This window comes from Ranitomeya variabilis, chromosome 5 (genome assembly GCF_051348905.1).
Source record: "Ranitomeya variabilis isolate aRanVar5 chromosome 5, aRanVar5.hap1, whole genome shotgun sequence".
Lineage (NCBI taxonomy): Eukaryota > Metazoa > Chordata > Amphibia > Anura > Dendrobatidae > Ranitomeya > Ranitomeya variabilis.
In genome coordinates this window covers 666,225,030-666,237,165 of record NC_135236.1, presented here as the reverse complement: position 1 = coordinate 666,237,165, position 12,136 = coordinate 666,225,030, and the positions used below count along the sequence as shown (strand labels likewise).

Genomic DNA, 12,136 nt, shown 5'->3' with positions numbered 1-12,136 from the left:
TAACCATAACTAACTTGTGGCTGTATATAGCTTGTATTACTTTATTTCACCTCTGGGGGCACTGCAGAAAAATTACACTAAGTTTCTGCTACAGATTACCACTTTTCACTTATGCCTTATAATCAATGGTGTAAATAGAGTCCGATGAGCTATGGTGCAAAATTTGGACCTGTGGCCCCCAACTCCATGTTGGCACCTTCTTTCAATCATGTCCCCAATCCTGGCCCCTTTCTGTAATAATGTCTCCCGTTCTGGCCCCTTTCTGTAATTATATTCCCTGTCCTGGCCCTTTCCTGTAATAATTACACCCATCCTGGCTTCTTTTGGTAATAATGTCGCCCGTCCTGGTCCCTTTCTGTAATAATATCCCACATATTGTCCCCCTTCATGGGCTCCTTCCTGATATAATGTCCCCTATCATATAATAATGTCCCTCATCCTGGGCTCCATCCTGATATTATTACCCCTCCATACTGAGCCCGTTCCTGGTGTAATGTCCTCCATCCTGGGCCCCTTCCTTGTATAATATCGTACTTCTTCTTACCTTCATCCTCTCCCGACTCCCACAACGTGCGTCGTCCTCTTCTGCTGTATAGACCACCACTGACTTTGGCATGCCAGCCATGGTCAGCGCATGACTGCCATACTCCGATTATGACGGGCACTCCAACGTCAGTTGCCGGCCTCTGATTGGCCAGTGCCGTGTATTGCAGTGGAGTGAGCTGGCGGGTCTCTGCTCCACAATACACACCTCAGACACACATCCAGCTGAGGGTGGGCCCCTTTCCTGCACAGACCTGGTCGCGGTCGCACGCACTGCGATTGTTACGCCACTTCTATCTTTTTTAGGATAGTTTGAGTCATGCATTGTGATTTTTGCTTCCTCTGGATAGGGTTTAATTGTTACAAGATATTTCTCCTACATTCTATTGCTGCAGAATTTCACTCGAGGTTCCAAACTCCAGACTCACAAACTCACGGATGCATTTAATGGCGCCCATGGGTGTGCCCAGGGGGCATCTTTATAATAACATGGGGCACCAACACATCATATACTATGGATATAATTGACCATTAAGACAATTAGCAGGATCCTTGGTGATATAATGTATAAAGGTTAATGTCATGCATTTGATCAGAAGATGAAACCTTGGAAATAGTAATTATTTGTCTTCTAAATTATATTGTCGGGGTCGTAACGACAATTACCCTTCCTTCACCAGTCATTCCAAATTAAACTATAAGCATGTGGTACCGGGTAAGAATGAGTCAGATAGGTAGCTGGTTCAATCTTAGTGCATGCTCGTGGATCCACACACATGTGTGTAACCGTCACAGCAACTGAACTTTATTTTAGAATACACAATATTATATTGAGTGTTAGGGGAAGGCGTGCATTAGGCGGGGTTTAAGCTAGCATTCAGTCTTTCTGATTTGTTCTGACATCTTCTGGTGGATCCTCCTTTTCTTCACATTCCTGAGTTTCATTTCTGAAGAAATGAATCTCAATCCTTCGGACACTAAACTGAAACGAAACTGAACACTGGCAACCATCTTTAAATACAATTACATTTGCATTAGCAAGGGAAAACTTATTGTTTCACAGTATAAGATATAAAAGTACAAAAAGTATATAAGGAAATATATTTTCACCTTGACAATCCCCCCTAAACACTAAGTTTTTCCCTTAAAGAAAGATCCTTTGAGACTGTCCATGTGATGGGAAAAGGGGAGGTGGATTTCTTCATCCAGACACCTCAGAAACTCTCCCCTAGCGAGAGGCCTCCAGGCAGCTGAACCCTTCACTAACCTCACATGGAGTTCTCCCACTGTCCCTAAACTAAATCTCTTAGCATCATCTGAGAATGGGGGGGTTTTGTCTACTCTCTTGAGGGGGAATATACTTAGGGATCTCCCTTGGATCAGTACCATTGTACTCTGGTGGGTCTACTTCTTGATTGAGGAAGGTGCCAGTCGGAGTTGCTTTGGCAATAACCTTTTTATACAAGGGAATAACACAACAGAGAATTATCGATCCAATTACAAGGAGGGCAATCAGTACTAAACAAGCTTGTTGAAGGAATCCCTCGATCCCACCTAACCAACTGGAGAAGAAAGATGTGTCTATTCCAGCATACATGACACATCGTCTTATTGTCCTAATTCATTCAACTTCTTTAGAAACCTTCAGGTCTTTTGGATCCTCATTTCGCCATTCTGGCTGTCTATTTTTCGTATCGTAAGTCTTTGGTCATACCGTCAATGAATGTATTTACCAATACTCTAACATCAAGTGGGTTTATGGGACTGTACTCCATGTCTTCCCATTTCAGCTGTAACCGTCCAAAGTATAACTCTACACTCTCTCCTTTTGTCACATTTGTAGAAAATCTTAATTTGCGTCCTAGCACGTCACCTGTTTTTGTGCTCACTAGCTACCTAGGCCTGCCTAGGTGCACTTATACGTCCATCATATTGTCATTATTTGTCTGTAAAATGAGAAAGGTTGGTTCTCCGGGTCAGCCAATTGCTTTTGCGTAGCTAGCTAGTCAGAGGGCCTCCAGGGATAATACTCCTGTATCTGTCTTACCCTACCTGATGTGGTTGGTCCTCTGGTGGTGGGGAGTGACATGACATGCTGGTCTACAGCTCCTTCCCAAAAGGATTACTGTCAGCCTACTTCCAAAAGTTAATGTCCCCACTATCCACCAACCACAATCCTGTGTCAGCTTCTTATATCACTGCATGTGATCTTGTCTGGACAGGATTCAGTGTAATTCTCTTAGGTCGGGTTGCAGCACGGGTCATACTAGTGTTAGGGCCCAAGCCCTCAACTATATCCTGAAAGGCATCACAGCTATAATTGACAAATCTTTGTTCACTGTAATATATATATTTGATCCATTCAACATTTTTATTAATCTGCACCTGTGGGATTATAGAAGCAATGCTGGCATAAGTCTGGTTCTGGGCTTTAAATTGGTCAGGCACCCCCCCTTGGCACTCCAATGGCATCAATATATACTAATGGATCTTCTTCATAACTCATGTGGAGCTGATTGAGACTTCTCCTCTTTCTGGTAGGTTCATCAGGTATCTTTGGTGTACATATATTGTGTATATTTAATTAGCAAGTCAGTATCTAGAGAACTGTTCCCTTAGCAGAAACCTGTCTCGAAGATCCCTACTGGTGTACCTGTAGTGTCGTGGGAATTATAGCAGGTGTAATTGTCAGCTAATACGGTTACTTCTTCTGGGACCTTTAGTCTAGGTTCCTTATGAATTAGTGGGACATAATCTGGGCAATCAGTGGGCTTCAAACCTTTCAACAGATTCATGACACAGGCAGTGGTGTTGTCATCAGGAAAAAGCAATGCATGTGTGTATAGATGCGTATTCGCAGCAGCATAAGCAATACATCCTACAGAGATATTCTGAACTCTTACATTGTATCTCACCCATTCTAACCACAGGTTTTCCTTGGGGCTGTTTGTGTTTCTATGGAGAAAACCTCTTGCCAACTGAGACCTGGAATGGGGATCACTTCATTAACTACATTTTGCAAACGCTCACCTGGGCCTGTTTTAGGTGTACTGGTAACAGAGGCTTTGGTTGGTCTGAAACTAATATCCTGGAGCTGTATATAGCCTAAATTCCCATGGTATCCACTACTAAATACATAATTATAATGCCTTCCCAGTACATACGTCTGTAGGTCAGCAGATTGGGGGCTTTCGAGATTTAGGAGGAGGGGGTGACAACTTTTACCCCATTTACAGCCCCTAAGTGGTTGCAGAAGGGCTGTTAGATGCATTCTCTCACGAAGACTCCTACCCGTCCCATCCTTAGGGAGCATGGCTTCACTAGGTTTATATCCCCAATCATCTCCCGTATTCCAGGCAGCATCTGTCCAATAATAACGGTTATTGTTGTCATTTCTGGTAACACACATATAAAACTGGATAATTCCCTCTACCACCCGTTCAGTCTCGGGGCACTTGACTACATCACAGAAATCAAATCGCCAGATATTCACCGGGGCTGTCAGGTTTACCCAGAGAATAGTGGGGCCAGAATTCTTATTTACAATAGGGGCCGAAGAGGTAGGGGCGAGGATGGCCCTCAGTTCCAGGATCAAAAACAACAGCCACATTTCCCTTCAGTCACCACTGTGACTACACACTGGTTCGGTCTCTTTTACAGTGTGAGGCGTGAATCCAGGTGCTCTTTCCTTCAAGTTTTACTGCAGTGGGGGTGACCAGGATCACCGTATGGGGTCCTTCAAATCTTGTCTGGAGACAATCTCTGCGCACAAACTTTTTCACATACACCAGGTCTCCTGGCACAAAGGGATGGTGTCCAGGAACCTTGTCTGGGTCTGGAAAAGAACTGAAGACAGTTAAATGCACTTTGGCAAGGTGCCCATGTAAGGCCTGCACATAGCTAGTCAAGTCCTGGTACTTGAGCTGCAACTGTTGTGGAAAGAAACATTCAAGATTGGGGCTCCTGCCAAACAGAATCTCATACGGTGACAGTCCTGTCTTCCTGTTTGGGGTATATCTTACTGAAAACAAAGCTAGAGGGAGGCATTCTGTCCATGGTTTACCAGTCTCTGTCATTGCCTTCTGGATTTTAAGCTTAAAAATTCCATTTAGTCTCTCCACTTTTCCACTGCTCTACGGATGGAGTATGCAATGCTTGACTTACCCCCAGTGCTGCCATTACCTCTGACATGATCTCTCCAGTAAAATGGGAACTCCGATCGCTTTCAATGACTTCAGGAACTCCATACCTGCATATGATCTCAGCCATCAGTATCTTCGCCGTTGTCTTAGCCATAACTTTGGCAACTGGGTAGGCTTCTGGCCAACCTGAAAATAAATCAATGCAGACCAACACATACTCATACGTCCCTACCCTGGGTAACTGAATATAATCATTCTGCAGTCTCTGGAATTGGTTAAAGGGGCCGGGGAGTGTGTTTGGATGGAGTTTTCACTGTCCTACCCTGATTATTTGTGGCACATATCATGCAGCTCTGTACCTGCCTTTCTGCGCAGGTGGAAAACCCGGGGGCAATCCATTGTTTCTGTAGGGTGTCACACATGGCCGTCTTCGAGTCGTGCACATTCCCGTGCAGAACCTGTGCCATCATTGGGTACAGTACCTGTGGTAGGCAGACCTTTTCACCCCTCCCCCATAGTCCAGTGACGGTATCAGAGCAAGCCCCTATCCTTTGCCACCTATTTTTCTCCTCCTTACTTGCCTGTTCTTGTAACCGGGCTAAGATGTCTTTCAACACAAGTGGAGATGGTGGGGTGTCCAGGTGATGTACTTGAGAGGCCACAGGAGTGCTTGCTGCTTTCTTGGCAGCCTGGTCTGCCAGTGCGTTACCCTTTGTCCGTCCATCAGTGCCTTTGGTATGTGCCTTTACCTTTATGATGCCTGCTTGGGTGGGAAGCTGTAGTGCATTCATGAGTTGCTGGACTGCCTCAGCATGTTTAAAGGGGTGGCCATTTGCTGTCAGGAAAGCCCTGGCTCTCCAGATAGGCCCATAACCGTGTGTAATGCCAAAAGCATACCTGGAATCAGTGTAGATATTTACAGTCTTACCTTCTGCTAGTTTGCTCTGCTTCTTGTGCAGACATATGAGCTGGCATTGACTCTGCCTTGATTACCTCATGTTCTGAGACCACAGCATATCTGGTACAGTAGCGTCCTTGGTCATCTTGGTGACGGGATCCATCTACAAAAAGCTCAAAATCAGCATTAGAATAGGCACACTAGAGACCAGCCGTTTCCTGAGACATCAATTCTAGACAATCATGTGGTTTGGAAACCTAATCTTGTTCCTCTGGATCCATTTTAGAAAGAAAAGAGTGTCCTTGCTCATGTCACCTACTCCTCCCCCCTTTGGATCCAGGGGAACTAGGAGAAAAGTAGCGGGGTTCAGGACAGTGCACCTTTTCAAAGTCACATTAGCACACTGGAGTCGCAGCTGTCCAGCCATGGACATGTGGCTAGATTGTACTTGGTTAAGGATACTATGTACATCGTGTGGGGTATGGACCATCAGTGGGTGATCCAAAACAATCTCTGAAGACTTGTGTAGCAACAGCTGGACAGACAACACGGCCCGAACTCAGAAGGGGCTTCCTCTTGCCACCGTATCCAGGCGGCCACTGTAATAAGCAACAGATCTCTGTTTGTCTCCATAAAACTGAATCGGCACACCTGTAGCATGTCCTGCATAGGTGAGCTCTGTCTGCAAGGCAGTCTGCAATACTGTACGGCAGTGCTCGGGTGTCTTGTAATCATATACGGGGCCTGCAGTGTGTAACACTATATCACAGGGCAAATTCCCTCTTTGGGTGGACCTAGCGTCTCCTGGATGCAAGGGGCCATAAACGGTAAAGTAGGCCTGAGACTCTTGGGCTATGACTGGGCTTCCCTTGTTGGCTATCTGCTGGGCCAAACCACCTCTATGTGACAGGGTAGAGTTGGCTGGGTTCACTATGGCTCCTACCTGGTGGGTAATCATGTCCCCATACCCCACTGAGAAAAGAACCTGGGATTCCTGAGGTGTGATGTAGTAACGTGAATGACAGGGAATCCAAACTTCAGATTCCTGGAAAGTCTGGCCTTGTAGGTGTGAAGGTTTCACGGGAAGAGGAGATGTAGGGGCCTTTCCGGGCTGGGGGGTCTGCCATTTACACCGATTAAAGCAAGCTCTTGGTCTGAAAATTGACATGAAGAAGCTGGGAGGGAGTTAGATTCCTATACAGGGTTAAAGGCGTATTGGAGTGTGAAGCTGGACTTGCATGTACGATAGGAGGGGGCAGAAACTGAAGTCTGTTACATGGAGATAAGGAACACTATGACCTCGCAGCTACAGCGGTGGGGGCCAGTGAGCGAGCAAAAATTACTACGGCCAGTGATTTAACCCTTGTCTTTCCTGCTGGGCTAAATTCTTTTGAAAACCTTTTACTATTTTCAATGCATCATCCTGAGTGGAAATCTCAATATCGGGTCTACTACAAAAGGTATGAATGGGCTTTTTGTTACAGTGAAAATCCCAGATCTTTAAACACTACCATAAGACTCCCATAGAACTTCTCGGCAATCCAGTATATTGGTGCTTTGGGATTGAGGGGCACAGAGCTTACAGTCGGGAGAAGAGGCTTAATTTCCTGGGGAGGGACCATATTATCTAACAGGGAGCCCCCCTGTTGATCTTCAATTTGCTATACACTCACCGGCCACTTTATTAGGTACACCATGCTAGTAACGGGTTGGACCCCTTTTGCCTTCAGAACTGCCTCAATTCTTCGTGGCATAGATTCAACAAGGTGCTGGAAGCATTCCTCAGAGATTTTGGTCCATATTGACATGATGGCATCACACAGTTGCCGCAGATTTGTCGGCTGCACATCCCAAAGATGCTCCATACAAGGCAGGATGGATCCATGCTTTCATGTTGTTTACGCCAAATTCTGACCCTACCATCCGAATGTCGCAGCAGAAATCGAGACTCATCAGACCAAGCAACGTTTTTCCAATCTTCTACTGTCCAATTTCGATGAGCTTGTGCAAATTGTAGCCTCAGTTTCCTGTTCTTAGCTGAAAGGAGTGGTACCCGGTGTGGTCTTCTGCTGCTGTAGCCCATCTGCCTCAAAGTTCGACGCACTGTGCGTTCAGAGATGCTCTTAGGCCTACCTTGGTTGTAACGGGTGGCGATTTGAGTCACTGTTGCCTTTCTATCAGCTCGAACCAGTCTGCCCATTCTCCTCTGACCTCTGGCATCAACAAGGCATTTCCGCCCACAGAACTGCCGCTCACTGGATTTTTTTTCTTTTTCGGGCCATTCTCTGTAAACCCTAGAGATGGTTGTGCGTGAAAATCCCAGTAGATCAGCAGTTTCTGAAATACTCAGACCAGCCCTTCTGGCACCAACAACCATGCCACGTTCAAAGGCACTCAAATCACCTTTCTTCCCCATACTGATGCTCGGTTTGAACTGCAGGAGATTGTCTTGACCATGTCTACATGCCTAAATGCACTGAGTTGCCGCCATGTGATTGGCTGATTAGAAATTAAGTGTTAACAAGAAGTTGGACAGGTGTACCTAATAAAGTGGCCAGTGAGTGTATATCAATCACTCAACTTGATACAGGTAATTACCAATCTTTCAATTACACTGGTACAAATTTCCTTATAAAACCAGGCACTATATTTCACTTTCAAATTCCAGATTATAATATTTCTTCATACTTCAAAACAATGTTGTCGCTTTAAACCAGACACAGATCTACCAGAGAAAATACATAGAACACAGTTACAGTATGTGCTCTCTCCATTCCAAGGACACATAGATAAGAGAGATCACAGCATTCCTCTACACAGAGAAAAGAGACAAGCAATAGCGCAGCTACGCATGTGTCCCCTCCCTACTAGAAACAGCACAGAATTCCTCAGCGTACAAGGGAGAACATTGAGCCCAGCTCTTTGCCCCCCCTCTTTCTCCGGCACATAGCGCAGATAAGGAGAAAACAGGAGAACTGTCAAAGAAATCTCGCAGCGGTCTGCTCCCCCCCTCCCCTACACAGCACTGATAAGGGCTCAGTATCTTCCACAAAGTAACAAATTACAGCAGTTTTCAGACTTTATTTCTACAAAACTTTCCTATGATCCTCCGTGATCTGGGCGGAGCCCCAAGGACGGTCCGTACACACACACACGGCAGGTTTCCACCCAGGTTAGATTCTACACAACACAAACAGAACACACCTACGCTTCTGGAAAGCTCTTTCCGCCGCCATTACAGGGCGGTGGCTGGGACTACATTTTCATCATCAGTGGCACGGCGGCCATTTTACAATCTGTAAGATCACAGTTCACAGGCATTTTATAACCAAACACGGGCTCTACATTGTCTGATCCTTCCTCTCCATCAACCTATTTTCATCCTTTGTTCTTTAAGCCTCGCGCAACTCGCAGATAAGCTTCTTGACTGCCTCTTGCCCTCCCGTGACCATTGTCTTGACTTCCACAGCATCCTCATCTAACTTGTGGGGCACGGACTTCCTTTGCTTTAAGATACGCAGCATGACTCACAGAATACTACGCCCTGCTATAGCTCAGGATCGCTGGCAGCTATATCAACACTGGGTTCTACAATACGGAATCTCGCTCAACGTATTAGAAAAAGAAGAGCCTCGCGCTCAACATTTTCTGTCCCTAACCTGAACACCAGTGATTACAGACTATCCTGCCACGATATTCCAACCGTTGGGAGGCAGCCTCCTAATGAGACCCCTCCACAAAAAAAAATAAAATATATAGGTGGTCCCCTCTCGGAACGTCTTAAGTTACCTATCAGCACAGGTGGTCCCCTCTCGGAACGCCTTAGTTACCTGTCTGGACAGGTGGTCCCCTCTCGGAACGTCTTAGTTACCTATCAGCACAATATCACAGAGGCTGCGTCTCCTATCCCTTTCTCTAAGCTGCCCCACAATCTACAACTAGCTCAATTTATCACTCCACTTCACTACTAGACAATAGTCACGGGTAGGATGGTTGAACGGAGTACAATGACCGGTGGAGGAGGTGTGGTGTACAGAGGACGCACAGAATGCGACGTCTCTCAGTTGCTGGTTCAGAGCGTGGCACAGGATCGCGTTCGATCTCACCACTCGACCGGTCACCTCCCCAGACCCAAGGAGACCACAGACAAACCAATAACGGCTGAGACACTAGCAAGTGTGACACATACAATGTATATGATCGCCACTTACCGTGTTCGGAGGGTGATCAGTCCTCGAGGTCAGCCACTACGGGTATCATCCACAGACATCCAGGCATGGGTCCAGGGGGTCTCGGATCGCTGGCCACGCCCCCCGTTGGGCTGCCAATTGTCGGGGTCGTAACGACAATTACCCTTCCTTCACCAGTCATTCCAAATTAAACTATAAGCATGTGGTACCGGGTAAGAATGAGTCAGATAGGTAGCTGGTTCAATCTTAGTGCATGCTCGTGGATCCACACACATGTGTGTAACCGTCACAGCAACTGAACTTTATTTTAGAATACACAATATTATATTGAGTGTTAGGGGAAGGCGTGCATTAGGCGGGGTTTAAGCTAGCATTCAGTCTTTCTGATTTGTTCTGACATCTTCTGGTGGATCCTCCTTTTCTTCACATTCCTGAGTTTCATTTCTGAAGAAATGAATCTCAATCCTTCGGACACTAAACTGAAACGAAACTGAACACTGGCAACCATCTTTAAATACAATTACATTTGCATTAGCAAGGGAAAACTTATTGTTTCACAGTATAAGATATAAAAGTACAAAAAGTATATAAGGAAATATATTTTCACCTTGACAATATCACTAAGCTTTTAAGCTCTAAATGTATTTGTTTCCTACTTGTGGTTTCTGCCACAGTCACACATTACTTAATCAGATAACATTTGCCAACAGAAAAAATGTTTAATTGTAATTCCGGCTGAAATTGTGGTGCCCGCTTCAAAATGGAAACATATAGCACAATAGGTAGCCACATACCTTTATCAAGGAATTTCTATCACAATGTATTTATTTGATCCACATCTTGTCCACTGTCTTTTTAATTTTTATTTCATAAATAAATAATACACATGAAAATTAGAAACTTTGTAATATATCTTATTAGAGAAATTTGTTTCATTCTCCTCCTGGACTGAGCTTTCACTTTCAATTCATGGGTAAAATCTGTATTCAGTGATGACAGATTATTTTACATTACTGAGATAGGAGATGACAGTTGGTGCTTTTAAAATTCTATGGAGAGGGGAGGAGCTAGTGTTTTGCCATTTATTCGAAGGGGTCGGATATGGCTTTAAAGAAGGCGATTAATTTCATTATAATAATTAAATGATTACAGAAAAAAGGAAATAGTGTGATATTGCGTACACTTTTGCATAATATAAATCACAAAGGTAAAGTACTTACATTGCACACTACACAGGAAAAACTTCACCAGGAGTAGCACATCATCTGTCCGGGAACATCAGCCTTGAGAAGCAGAATAGCAAAGACAGAAATTCCTGGGATCCACACTGAGGTGTCATGGGCGGTTCCCCTTTTTAGTCCACAGGTTAACAGGGCTTCTGTCTTAGCTGGTCTTCCCCAACTTATATCTTGTTTAGAAACAAATACTTGCGTAACAAAGTATTACACAAGACCTAACAAGTTCTATTTGTCCAATATACTATCCCTCTGGCGGAGTGGCCAACTCTTCAGACGTCAATCAACATCGGACAAATACATCACCGGATAAAATATGCCAAAGGCTCTCCTGGTACCAAATGTTTTAACATACTATAAACATGACATTTCCCACTAAACATGGATAATGAAACTATGCAGTAACTGGATGATACTATACACATACGCTTTCCCACTAAAGATTGATAAAGGAGCTACGCTATCAAGGTGTTTGGAAAATTACGGAAAATACAAGGCTACTATAAGCTGAACTGTTACTGCCTAATATCTTAAAGGTTCCTTCAAGACAGGTTACCAATATGGATTCCTGATGGCCATTAGCATCTTAGCACTAAAGCTAGAGGCAGACACAGACATTCTAGAGAGGAGCTAGAGGCAGACACAGATATTCTAGGGAGGAGCTAGAGGCAGACACAGATATTCTAGGGAGGAGCTAGAGGCAGACACAGACATTCTAGGGAGGAGCTAGAGGCAGACACAGACATTCTAGGGAGGAGCTAGAGGCAGACACAGACATTCTAGGGAGGAGCTAGAGGCAGACACAGATATTCTAGGGAGGAGCTAGAGGCAGACACAGACATTCTAGGGAGGAGCTAGAAGCAGACACAGACATTCTAGGAAGGAGCTAGAGGCAGACACATTCTAGGGAGGAGCTAGAAGCAGACACAGACATTCTAGGAAGGAGCTGGAGAATGACACAGGCATTCTAGGGAGGAGCTAGAGGCAGACACAGACTGTGATGAGGGAGCAGCCGCCATCTTGGATACGGGCATACTAACAGAGATTGGCGTGACTCCATTTTGTTTCCTGGTCACAGGTCTGCAGAGATGAGCACTCCTGGCCCCCACCTTTTCCCATGAATAAAGT

General features: G+C 45.0%; 1 protein-coding gene across 9 annotated transcripts in view; it reads left to right on the top strand.

Annotated features, from left to right (window-relative positions):
- Nucleotides 1-12,136, top strand: part of BICD1 (BICD cargo adaptor 1) — a 240,982-nt gene that overhangs the window by 152,642 nt on the left and 76,204 nt on the right. The window lies entirely within an intron of this gene.